Here is a 12,908-nt window from a genome sequence, read left to right as displayed (position 1 = left end):
TCAGATTATTGTGTCTAGACGATTTTGGTTTTTGCCCAAGTTTGACATTTTTATATTAAATATGAATTTTCGAGATTTAAAGCTATTTTGAATTTTTTTTTAAGAAACAACATGAAAAACGAATAAGGAGAGAAACCCTTTTTTCTCTCTTTTTTTCTCTGCGTCTACATAGAAATATGAAGATTTATTCCCACTGAGTTTCCTGATAATTGGATATTAGAAATTTTAATGATTTTTTTACGTAGTCGTAGTCTGCATTGTAATTATCAGTTATATGTGATATATTGCAACTCCCATGTTATGGATTCTGATTTATTCGAGCAACGATATTAGATAGCTACATCTGCTTACTCCGTTATAATTATCGAGATAATTACCGGATCCGATCGGTTCGCTTTGCATTCCACTGGCTTGAGAAATCGGTGCCATGTTTACGATTTGCCGACCCACACGAAACCTGGGGGCTCCTCGATTCAGCTGGTGCTCTATAAATCCCGGGATGCGTGTCTGTGTGTTGGATGGATCTTTAGCGTATCATGCATGTGCACTTATGTACAACCTTTATCCTAGATTAACTACACCACGCTCACAGACTGGTTTTGATCCGTCGTATACATGTGCTCTACCGAGTGCACACGATGCTCTCACGATTTGCTACGCGAAAAAGGTGTTGTCACACCATAAAAATGTCACGATTAAATAATACTGACAATTAAAAAAAAAAAAAAATCGAGAAGAAGGAAAAGAAAATATCGGATAATTGGACACTCACCGTAGTCAGCGATGTTTTGCGTAAACCCAGCAAAGTCCGTGTTGGTGACGACGTTATTAGCAGACTCCTGTCCTCTTTGCATCTTCATGCATTTTCATCGTTTGCATTATCAAGCATTTGCATTTGACCGAGATAATCGCTCTTAATTTATGAACGTAAGTGTAATCAATGCCTGTTTCGATGGCGGCAAATTGAGAACCGATGACTCTTCTCTCAGAAACATGCGAGACAGACGAGATTTTAGATTACACATCTCATTGTTATTTTAATTTTCTTACCATCCTACTATACCGCGAATAATCCTGCACTTAGCGAAGCAAAGGATAAATGCATACCGCGTGCGTTAACACGCGCAATCGAAATGGAAACAATTTTATAGTTCGCATCGCGGTCCACTTTTTTTCGAGAGGGGTCTCACGAGTGCGCATTGTTACGTTGTTAATATCAGGCGACCAGCTGGTGGAAAAGCGCAATTTTTGTTCGGCGGGTAGCCGCGTTTAATGGTAACGGCATCGAATTTTTTTCGCCGAACCTTTAACGACAAACAATTGCGCCGTCACCTGTCAAACACATGCTACGCACTGCGAGTGCGAACGATTGAACCGATATTACGTAAGAATTCTATCGTATTAACAAAAAGAACTGAACTAATATATTGCCACGCAATATATATTATATATTATATTCCATTAAAATAAGAGAGTGAGATTTTAGTAGGACGTGGATATCACCAAATTTTTCTTATATTTAATGAACATAAATATATAACATAAATAATAACACAACATAAATAAATTACATTAACATAAATAAATAATATAATATAACATAAATATTTAATGTCATATTCAATTAACAATTTTATAAAATATAATTGATTATTGATTTCACGTGATTAAAAAAGTTAATATAATTTTTTGTAATAGGAAAAATTAATATCTAATTAAGATTTTATCTTTTAAAGAAGAATTTTATAAAAATAATTAAAATTATATACATAATTAATAAAAATTATATATAATTTTTAATTAAAATAATTCCAAAGATTTATTAATACCTTTTAATAAATTTAAATATTATTAACTCATGAATTATTAAAATACACGGTGACAGACATTCGTAATCACGAATAATATATACGTATAATATACCAAGATATTCAATGATTACAAAAGGAATATTAATAAAATGCGAGAATTAATTTTTTATCGTTTAATCTTTTTAATCTGTTTGTTAATCTGTTGCAAAAGTGTATTTAATATACTGATATTTAATTGATATTTATTTAAATAATATTTACTTTAATAATAAGAAAAAAGCTCTGATGTTTGAATTGTTACTGTTACATAATTATTTGAGATATCGTAAAAAGACTTGTGATTATAAATGGAAATGAGAAAGAATACTCGACAATGTGAGCAACATGTTGTTTTAAAAAAATGCTACGTAGATAAAACAACTGTCCATTCTTTCTTCGATTGGTAATGCAAGATTATAAATGACAGCGCGCACTGTCCGAAGGACACTTGGATAAAAATGCCTTCGTAGCCATGCCTCACTCGGAATAGATTGTGAAATGCAAACTGGGCCGTAAAAGAATTCCGATCGAGCGAATGCATCTACCTACGTATCGACCGAATCACCGGGGCTTCCGGAGTGGATTAGAACTGTCGGGTTGAAATCGAAGCTGTCACTGCACACGTACTATACAAAGCTATCGATGCATTTTTATTCAAAATCGACGGTAATGTCCTGTCGCTGTATGCATATTGATTATCGTCCCCTGAATGAAATGACGCAAGTAGCACGATCAATCTCTTTTCCTATCACGACTGACCGAAATTGGGATCTATCAAAAGGCTAATATATCAATAATTCCTTGCATTTTACCTCTACATAATACCGTTAACGATGCTCGAATGAATCTCGCGAGAGTAAAAATCATAAAAATATCTCATTAATAAGAAGAAACGTTACGATAGAGGAGTTAATTGGCTTTCCGAATAAAAGTGGGAGTTTGATGCAGAAGAGTTGCGTATCGAAATAAAAAGAAGAAGAGAGAGAGAGAGAGAGAGAGAGAGAGAGAGAGAGAGAGAGAGAGAGAGAGAGAGAGAGAGAGAGAGAGAGAGAGAGAGAGAGAGGAGGGGAAAAGGAAAGTGATCCTGGTGAGACTTTTCCAGACTATAAAGATTTCAAGAAAGTCGAAAGAAGAACGTCGTTGTAAATAATAAAAGAATTACGACGGTTTGCAACACGAGGCATTTGCAATTCTCCATTCTGACATAACGATCGAGAATTTTGCATGTGCCCAGCGATAATTATTCCGCAACGGTGGTTCATCGTCGGCGGCGCGCTCGATCACGTTGCCGCGACATGATCTCCCGGCGGATCCTGGCCGAGCGATTGTGCGATTATATCGCGCAGTTGCAATCCGCGCACAGAGAGAGAGAGAGAGAGAGAGAGAGGAAGAATTCCGGTTGAGCGCGCGCACTAAGGGAACACGGCGCTCTCAACGTTGCTCTCTGGGGTATGCCGGAGTAAATCAGCTACTGTCAGGATGGATGTGGGATGGATATGACGGTGCCGGGCGAAATGATTGGCGTACCGGCTCGCGGGGGACCAATCGTAACCGCGGTAATGGATCATCGATTTTTCCGTGACCTCCGGGGTAAACGGTCCCGACGGGGGTGGCTCCGCGGCCTCGTCTCTGGAATTACTCGGGCTTTCCGAGCGAGCGACGGCGCGACGGTGGTGGCGTCTTGACCGCCCGCCGCAGCCACCGCCACCGCCGCCGATTCACCGAACGGGCCAACAAATAAATTAGTCAAAGCGGGGATTTAAGGCGTTCTCGGTTTCCATTAGACAAGTCCCGTCGTGTCTGTTGAGAGAGAGCGGCCTGGTACGGTATTAGGTACGCCTGTTCGATTTCCTCGGTGCCATTTGTCTAGGAGGGAAGCCAAGTTGAAAGAAGTTAATTTCGAGCCTTAGATAGATGCCGCGGGAAACGCGGATATTTTCTCCGTGTTCTCTGTGAATATTTATAAATATGTTATCGCGGCACGTAAGTTTTTCTTCCTTTCGAGTCGGGTTTGCCAGCGGATTATGTCTAATTATATTTAGGAAATTTAGATGAAAGAAGTGAAGTCTTTATGCTGCTATGAGCGTCAGTTGCAATCGAGAAGCACTTATAAATCTGAATTCCTCTTGATATAAAAATACTATTTTTACCGAGAATTCTAAGTAACAAGAAAAAAAATTAATAAGAGCATAAATAAGCATAACCGCAGTTAGTCTTGACGTAATAGCACGTTGTATGCAACTGCGTAAATGAGTTTGATAACTAATGTATGAATATAAATATAACATGTGAAAATTCCAATAACTCATTAACATAAATGAATCATCTTCTCGTTGCTCGCGTATAAAAGCCCGATTCTCTCTTCTTTGCTAACTATTTACCTTCCGGCTAGTACTGACTGAATGTTCTGCAGCTTGAGATACAAGAGAGATAAAAATAGAAGAAAAAAAGCCACGTGATGAAATAATGATCATTTTATTTAATGTGTTGCCTATTACTTCATTTATCATTAATATCGTAATACAAAGATTTTTATTTTCATTAATTTTTTTGACTAATGAACTAAATTTATTAATTTTTAATAACAATGAAGACGTGAAAGATATATATATATATATATATATATATATATAGAAAATCCATTACATTTAAAATGTAATAGATATATGTCAAGAAATCTGTGACTATAAGTTACATTTTTAAATTGATTTGCCAGTATGTACGAATAATTAGAAAAATGTTGGAGAAAAGTCGCTACCATATTACACTTGATTTTACACTTGATTTTCTTGAGATTTTTTCAAGATCGTTTTTTTGTTCGTTGTGCAAGCAAATCCCATAAATCGCATAGCTCATTGTGCATAGGCATAGGTCATGCGATTACATTTGACTTCTCGCGTGCAATCAGTATCTATTTTCACTTTACACCGGGTGCACTCTCGGACGCTATTAGACGCTAGGTGTTCTCTGTTGCAGCACGTGTAAGCTAAATAATTTAGTAGCTGTTCTACTGCAATTAGCGTAGACATCGGAAAGGTGCTTTACCGCATCAACGGATCGATAAATTGGATAAGGTAACGACGCTTAATTAACCACGCAACTCTATTGCCACAGCGGAAAAAGAACATTGTGATTTTTCATTACGCGATGCACATTACTTTCAGCGGCTTGGCATTACTTTGTTTGCTTCGTTTACTATAGTTTACAATAAGCAAAAAGGTATCGTGACGAAAATAAATTTCGTGATTTCGCTGCAGGCACAAAATACGCTTTGACATCTCTCTTGAATTTGCCTCGATCCAATTAGCAATTAAATTTGCACCGCGATAGAAATTTTACGGTGATTATGATATGATGTAAAAGTAATCGTTTTGATATGAGATACCATATTTAATTCCATTTTAATCAAATATAAGTTCTGATTAAATAAGGTCTATCTTGAGTCTTTATATCTTGAAATGAAATTTAGTTTTTCATCAAATCACTGAAATGATTGATGAAATTTTCAATTAGACATAAATATGGATTTGTGATTTGGAAGTTAAAAATTTAAACGTTGAAAGAGCTTAACTAAAAGTAGAATTTTTCAATTAAAAACATTTATAAACTTATGTTTATATATACAAATAATCAACATATAATCAATATAAATAATCACCTTTGCAAATCAATTTATATACATTAAAATATAGTCGACTTTTTTTTTAAATAAAATTTAATTTTTAATAAAATTAAATGATTTTAATGATTTTTTTTAAATATATAAATGATTTGAATTAAATTAAATTATTCAAGAAACAGATCATTATTTTAAAATAAATACATTAAAAATAAATACACTAAATAAATGAAATCTTTGACGTGTTCTTGGAAAACTTTAGTATATAATAATTATATTGATGATATAATTTCCACGATTATATGAAAATCACAGTACGACAGTAAAATTGGATAATTTTGTCAATAACATGATTATTCGTGATTCACGTTAATAAGCGCGTACATTTCCTTAGATCGTAATTTAAAATTACATCTTACAACTAATTTGATTTAATCTGACATTTACTCTTGTAATTCTTTCTTCCACTCTGCGAAATTTTTACAAATATTATAGATTATATATTTATAAAGTATATTAAACACGTGCAATAATCTCGTTAAGTTAAAATATAATATTTCGAAATATATAGGATCAATGATAAATTAAAACAGAGAAACATTTGAAAAGAGTATTCAATAACATTTCTTTAATTATTAATTTTATCAAAGAGTATAATTTTAATAAAAAATTAATACTTTGTTATACGTTAGGTTATACCGTTAGGTACTTAAAAAAAAAAAAACATGTGTTATCGATATTACAATCATTTTTCTCATTTTTACTATTTTATATAACAAGCTCTTTTGCTGTAATACAAGTACAATTGTTAAAAAAGCCATATCAAATATTTGTAAAAATAAAAACTATAAGCGTTTAAAAATATAATAAATGTGCTGATATGCTAAAATGGCATAGTGTTATAGAACGTATACTATATAATGTTTAAATTTAATAATTTTTTTTCTTATCGTAGTGATTTGTATTAATTGTGAAATCATAATAGCGGCACCGATAATTGAGACTCTGCAGAAACTATGCTAATATTAAGAAAACTACCCTACGAAACCCCCAATAACGCAGCAGTCTCGGGGTGTCGTTTATCAAGCTTAGCGGTTAGCAGCGTTCAAGGGGGTGTTCGAACGAACGAACGAACGAACGCAATAAAAAGCTCGGGTGCGTAAGCCTGTTTACAAAGTCTGGCTACGTTCTGCGGTGGCAACAGTGGGTTGCGTATGGACGATCTAAAGCACATTCATCGTCACTACCGACCGCCCACATTAGACGAAGGACATAAATCCCCGAAAGTAATCCAGGGCGATGCGTGGAGGCTCGCGCGACGTGCTTGCCCCGACGTATTCGCGGCGATACGTCGACTCGGATTTGATTATAGAAGCGACAGAGGGAGAAAAATAGAGAAGCGGAGAGAGAGCTAGAGGGTGCACGCAACGACGTCGGTCGGTGCACATGGAGCATGTGCGGGGAGGACAGGGAACATAAAAAGGGACGTGTTTTATTTAAAACCGACGTCGCTCGGGCACTCCGACTAAAGCCGGACTATATAGCAATGTACATTGCTCTCGCGCGCCACCATTATAGCGGGGAATATCACCTTATGCATTATTCAACGTGATATCGATATTACTAATTCAATTGCAATTCCACTTTTGCGGACGCGAACCCGCCGGTCCCCGGACATACTTGCTGCCTAATTAATACGGTGACGGTTGAAAATTATTCCGGCCGAAACGGGACGCGTTTCATTTCCGCCGTCGCGATCTGCCAAGATACCCCCGTTGCATCCCCCGTGCACAACGAGTGCAGACACGCGAGGGGAAGAGATCCGCGCTTTTCCCCCGAATCGCTTTACTCACGTGGCTTTAATAATACCTCGCTCCAAAATTGCAAAAGTGTAGTAGTGCTTGTGAAAGCGGCGTGTTGCACGCAAGCATAACGGAAATGTCGGCTGCTTCTCTCTTCTCTACGTCTCGGCCAAAGACGGCCCCAAGGTAATGGATGCATTTACCTTGGTAGCACATAAGTGCTTTGATAACGATAGAAATTGCGTCATCGACACGGCGTGACTAATAACTAAGCCGAAGAACACGTCGCTTCCCCGAATAAGTACCGTCAGAAGTCGTGGCTCGTTACGCCTCGCCTCGACACAGGATATAACAATCATGCACGTACGTGCAAGCTCACATAGTCATCCACTTTAATTCGATTATTTTGTCGATATATATATATATATATATATGTTTCAGATATCGGTGCATTAAAAGGGCTTAAGCTAATTATCTGTTCCGTAGGTAGATACGTTTCCCTTAACATGTCGAAGGACAGCGGGAACAAAGTTTCCGAGTTACCGCTCGGCTTTCATGTGGTTCACGTCTTCCGCTGTTACGCCGTTACGAGTGCGGTAATTAGGTCATTGCGACGGTACCGGTACCGTCGTACTACCTGCAGTACATTAAAATCGCAAGTCCTGCACTAAACGTTGCCCGTGAGCAATCTCGTTTACGTCGGCCCGAAATTTTCGTTACGAACCGCGAATGCTCTGCGACAATTCGAACATTTATGATTCCGATGTCTGATGTAATCCGGTCAGATTTCTCCTTATACGCGATGTAAAGTATATGACGTGGAAGTTTTCGAATTAACAATAATTCTCGTAAATAAATAATGTGCAAATTTCCTATATATGTAGAACAAAGCTACATTAATATTAACATTTTATTTCCTTAAATTCTATCTCTGCTCTTCTATTTTTTTTCTCTTCAATTTATTTGATAACGATTACTGAAAATGGAAAAAATGAAGCTGATATATTTTTCTCAAAATTACTCAACCAAATATTAATATGAAATAAAATATTATTTTACACAATCCAGCACAATTTTCCACTTCTTCCATACGATCCTAAAGGATCAAATTTGATAAAGGCGAGATGATTCCATAGGGATAGAGTCATTTTGCTATTATATATTAAATAAGAGCACATAAATTGCTGTCCGTACACCTACGTTCTGTTTTTCCCTATTGAATCATTATCCGTCGTATCGGCTATGATAATTTCACTAATCGAGTAATGAGCGGTTTGCATAAATGAACAGCGGTATCTGATTTTCTACCATCGGGTGATCTATGTGGGGAGCTCAATTTGATCGCCTCGAAATTCGGTACGAATACGAATTATATGCATTTTCCATGGAAGAGAAATACATTTTGTTAAGTGAACATTTTATTAAGTGCCGTAAATTAAAAACACAACAGTCTCATCTATGTGTAACAACAAATAAATATATTTTTAAATAAATATATTTTTCGAATAATTTTATCTCAATCATATCTATATTACTCATGCCTTTTTAAGAATTTTTAATTTAAAAATTGCCCATCAAAAAAAAAAGCAGACAAATTCTGACGAGTTAAAATTGCACATTTGCCAGATAATTAACTTTTCTCCTTTCACTCAAGTGAATTTTATCACAACTTCACTTGATAATTAATTATTAAATTTGCTACATTAATATTATAATTCCAAGGAAAGCAATAAAAACAATGTTAAATGAGATTTTGATGGATGAAACATTTTCCCAGTTTTTTGATGAGAAATCTCTTCAGAAAATCCCGCCGTTATCAAGCATTCGTATTGTTGCAATGAGATTACATTTTGTGCCAAAAGTTACGTAATAGCACAACTATCCAAAACGGATCGTTTTGTATTTAAAAGAGCTTCGGCGATTTATTCGCCCGGCCAAGTATTCGCACGCCGAGGATCACAGGGGTAGAACGTCCCTCAGTCGTAAATTCTTCAGTCGCGCTGGGTTTTGCAAACCTAACTGTGAAAAGGAATCCTCGCGAGAAAGCCGTCGATCGTGCGGGTCGGAGTGAGGGAGCGAAGGGAGATATCCCGCTGATTTCGAAGGAACGATTCGACGATTTCGAAGGTCGAGGCGTATAGAATCGGTGGGATCGTCCAGCGGGACGGACCCGGGGGAGGGACGGGGATTTGACGAGCCGAGATAGGGGTCGCGGTCCCTTCGCAAGAGCGACATAAAAGTGTATTACTACACGTGGCGGAGAAGAGCCGCATGCGGAAAAGGGGAATATGCCGAAGTGTGTGTGTGTGTGTGTGTGTGTGTGTGTGTGTGTGTGTGTGTGTGTGTGTGTGTGTGTGTGTGTGTGTGTGTGTGTGTGTAAGTTTGCCGTCGCGTTTGAGGGGATGCACGTTTATATACGGGCGTACACACGCATACACACGCATACACACATACACACATCGCACACGGGGGTGCGCGTGTACGCGCGTTCGGGGAGTTCGCGGGACGTGTAATTTGTCCGCGTTACGTTGCGTGGAAGATCGAGACCGTCGGGTCTTTACCCTCTTCCGTGTGCCTCCTCCCCCCCTCCCCCCCGCTTCCCGCCTGCGTTCTAATAAAAAAGTGCAATCTTTCTCCTGCAGAGTTACGTTATCCCGGCGTACGTCCCGCTCTCCCTCGCATCGTGCCGCATAGCGCCACGATCCTCGTCGCCGTCCGCCGCCAAGAGATCTGTATTCCTAACGCGACACGGTGGATTACGGGATTTATCGCGGGTTGTCCCTACGTATCTCCTCACCCGGTAACGGACCTTCAAATGAAATGAATCTCCTACTGGTGGACGGTGGTGGCGGCGGCGGCGGCGGCGGCGGTGGTTTGATACGCCACGCCATTTCCACCAGATCCTTCTCTCGCCCGCCTGCAAATAGAGCGTAAATACGCGGTGCGTAGACGGCTCTGTGTTTTACACGAGCTCGCAAACATGTGTGCCTGCTCTTTGTGTGCCTGCTCGGGATAATTAAATGGCAGTCTTAACGTCGCTTTTTACGTTTCGCTCGCCGGACTGTTAATAATTTTGCGAGCGCGATGTTGAAGGGCCACATTGGACGACGGGCAGGGCGGAAAAAGAGGAAAAAAAAAAAATCGTTGTTTTACCATGGATTCGCACATTTGCATTTCAGGCTTTCGAGAGGCGTACACGATTCTTTTCACCCCTTACTTCGTGATCCTGCCCATTAAATGGAAAACGATCCCCTTTAGCTTTTTCGTTACAACACTTTTTGATGCGGTAATTTTATACAGTCGATCCTATTTATTATTTAATTACGCAATGTATATGTTAAAATAGAACATTATTGAAATATATTATTATATTATTATATATTATTATTATTGAAATATTTATAATCATAAGATTTTATGACTATAATTTATAAAAAATTTGTTATTTCTTTAGCTCGTATGAAAAAAAAAGAATATAATAATAAAGTAATAATAAAGAATTGGTTGAAACACTTCTTGAAATCCAAAGAGTGAATAGTAGACTTATGGCGTCAGAAACTAATAATTTTTGAGAGTTCAGCAGGAAAGAGCTTAATGCTATGATTAAATGAGGAAATATTAAAAGGGGTTCGTTCCCCTATAATACTCTTTATATAATTTTCTAAAGATTGACGGATATTTTTACGAACGAATTAATTCTGCGAATTTTTTACCGATTGGAGAATTGTATGAGAATTTTATCAGTTTTGATATGGAATCTATCAGAATAATTTTATTATTGGGATAAAAATGCGACGCTATCCTTTGAAATGATTCAATTAATTACTATTACTCAATTGATTACTGTTAACTTAACGATTTTACCTATCTATTTAGTAAGCGGTAATCGCTTCTAATGCTTTGATAAATATTATTAGTTTTGTCATTGGAAAATATTCTTGCGACACTTTTATCCTCACAATTACCCTGATTGACCCTAGACCCGTCTCTGGTTTAGGTCGTTGGCCCTAAACTAGGGGTGCACTTTTCCTGGGGGACACGAAGACCTATAAGAAAAATAAATAATTAAGAATTGATTTATAAATAAATTGTATAATAAATCTGAAATTTTTATTTCAAAATTTTAATTTCTATTGAAAAAAATAAAAACGACAACATTAAACAAAAAATTGAAGTTGATAAAATTGTGGAAAAAAAATATTGGAGAATTTCTGCCATTATAAAATAATTTACGCTTACTTTTTGAATATGCGAAGTATCAGTTAATAATATAGTTTAATTAGGAAATATCAATTCGAAAATCGCCCGTTTGAGGCATCAAAATACAATCGTGGATACATCAAGATGCGAATTTTGTAATGACATAATTCACGCATGACTTTGTTATACGCGAATAATTTGTCCGATCGCAACGCGTTAGTCATTTATGCCAGTCGCTTAATTATGCATAGCACTTTAGGTGAACTAATTTACGAGGGCCACCGAGAGCCTATTGTACGCTCGCCCACGATCATTACAGCCGTTACTACGCCGTTGCAACAAGCGTATATTAATTTTCTCGACGGTAGATATCGATTCGTCTGCTTTGCCCGAATACGCTTTGTCAATTTCTGACAAGCAGAGTTTGCCGCGGCATTTCCGCTTTTCATCCCGGTAGACTCTTCTCTCTCGAACTTCAGGTATTTCCTATTCCCCGAATTTCTATTTCACTACGAATGTAAATGTGCCTAGTTGCACAAGTGACATATGTTACGCATCGAAATAACAAAAATCATACGTCGAGTACCTTGAAAATGCATTTTGTGAACTTTACATTGTCGGACATTGCAATACTTGGCACCAATTATATATATAACTTTGAATGCGCGATTTGATGATTATTATCAACTGTTTTTACGAAAAAAGAATAACGGACACAAATACATAGCAGATATATGCAATCTGAATTTCTCTCGAATTTTTAATTTTTAAGTAGATTAAAATAAAAAAAATAAAAAACTTTCTAAACTCTCAGGAAGTGAAGCGAAACTAGAGCACGCTAAAAAATATCAACTTTCTCAGCATAAAAATAATTAATTTAGTTACAAAAATAAAGTTTTACAGATAAAATCTGATTGCATATTTTAAAATATGTTTCTAAAATTTCGATCAACTTGGTAATTATGATAATAGTTTGATGAGCAAATATTTAAGTTAAGTCTATCTTAGGTTTATCAAAAACAACTTAATTAAATCTTTGTTAAATCTATGCGTACATACCTAATAACCTTTTAGTTAAATTTTAATTAATTAAAATTTTAGTTTAACATAATTAGGAGAAATGTTGATGCAAGCAGCAAATGACAATTTTTTTTAAAATTTTCTTTGATTATATGTTTAGTAAATAATTTATATTTAACAAATAATCTATAGATTGTAAAAACTAATAATAATAATATCAAATAACTGTACAAGATGATTTCAATTTCAAAAAACAGATCAGAAAGGACATTATTTATAGTGGATTTATAGTGGATTAGATCTTAGATGTCTAATTTTTCTTTTAATTGAATTTATATATATAAATTCAGAACAATTGCTTATACCGCGAACTATGTGCCAAATTTCAATTTCAATTGTTTATAGATGCATTTGTCG

Source organism: Pogonomyrmex barbatus, unplaced genomic scaffold (genome assembly GCF_055798465.1).
Source record: "Pogonomyrmex barbatus isolate J1 unplaced genomic scaffold, ASM5579846v1 scaffold22, whole genome shotgun sequence".
NCBI lineage: Eukaryota > Metazoa > Arthropoda > Insecta > Hymenoptera > Formicidae > Pogonomyrmex > Pogonomyrmex barbatus.
This window is presented reverse-complemented; position numbering follows the sequence as displayed.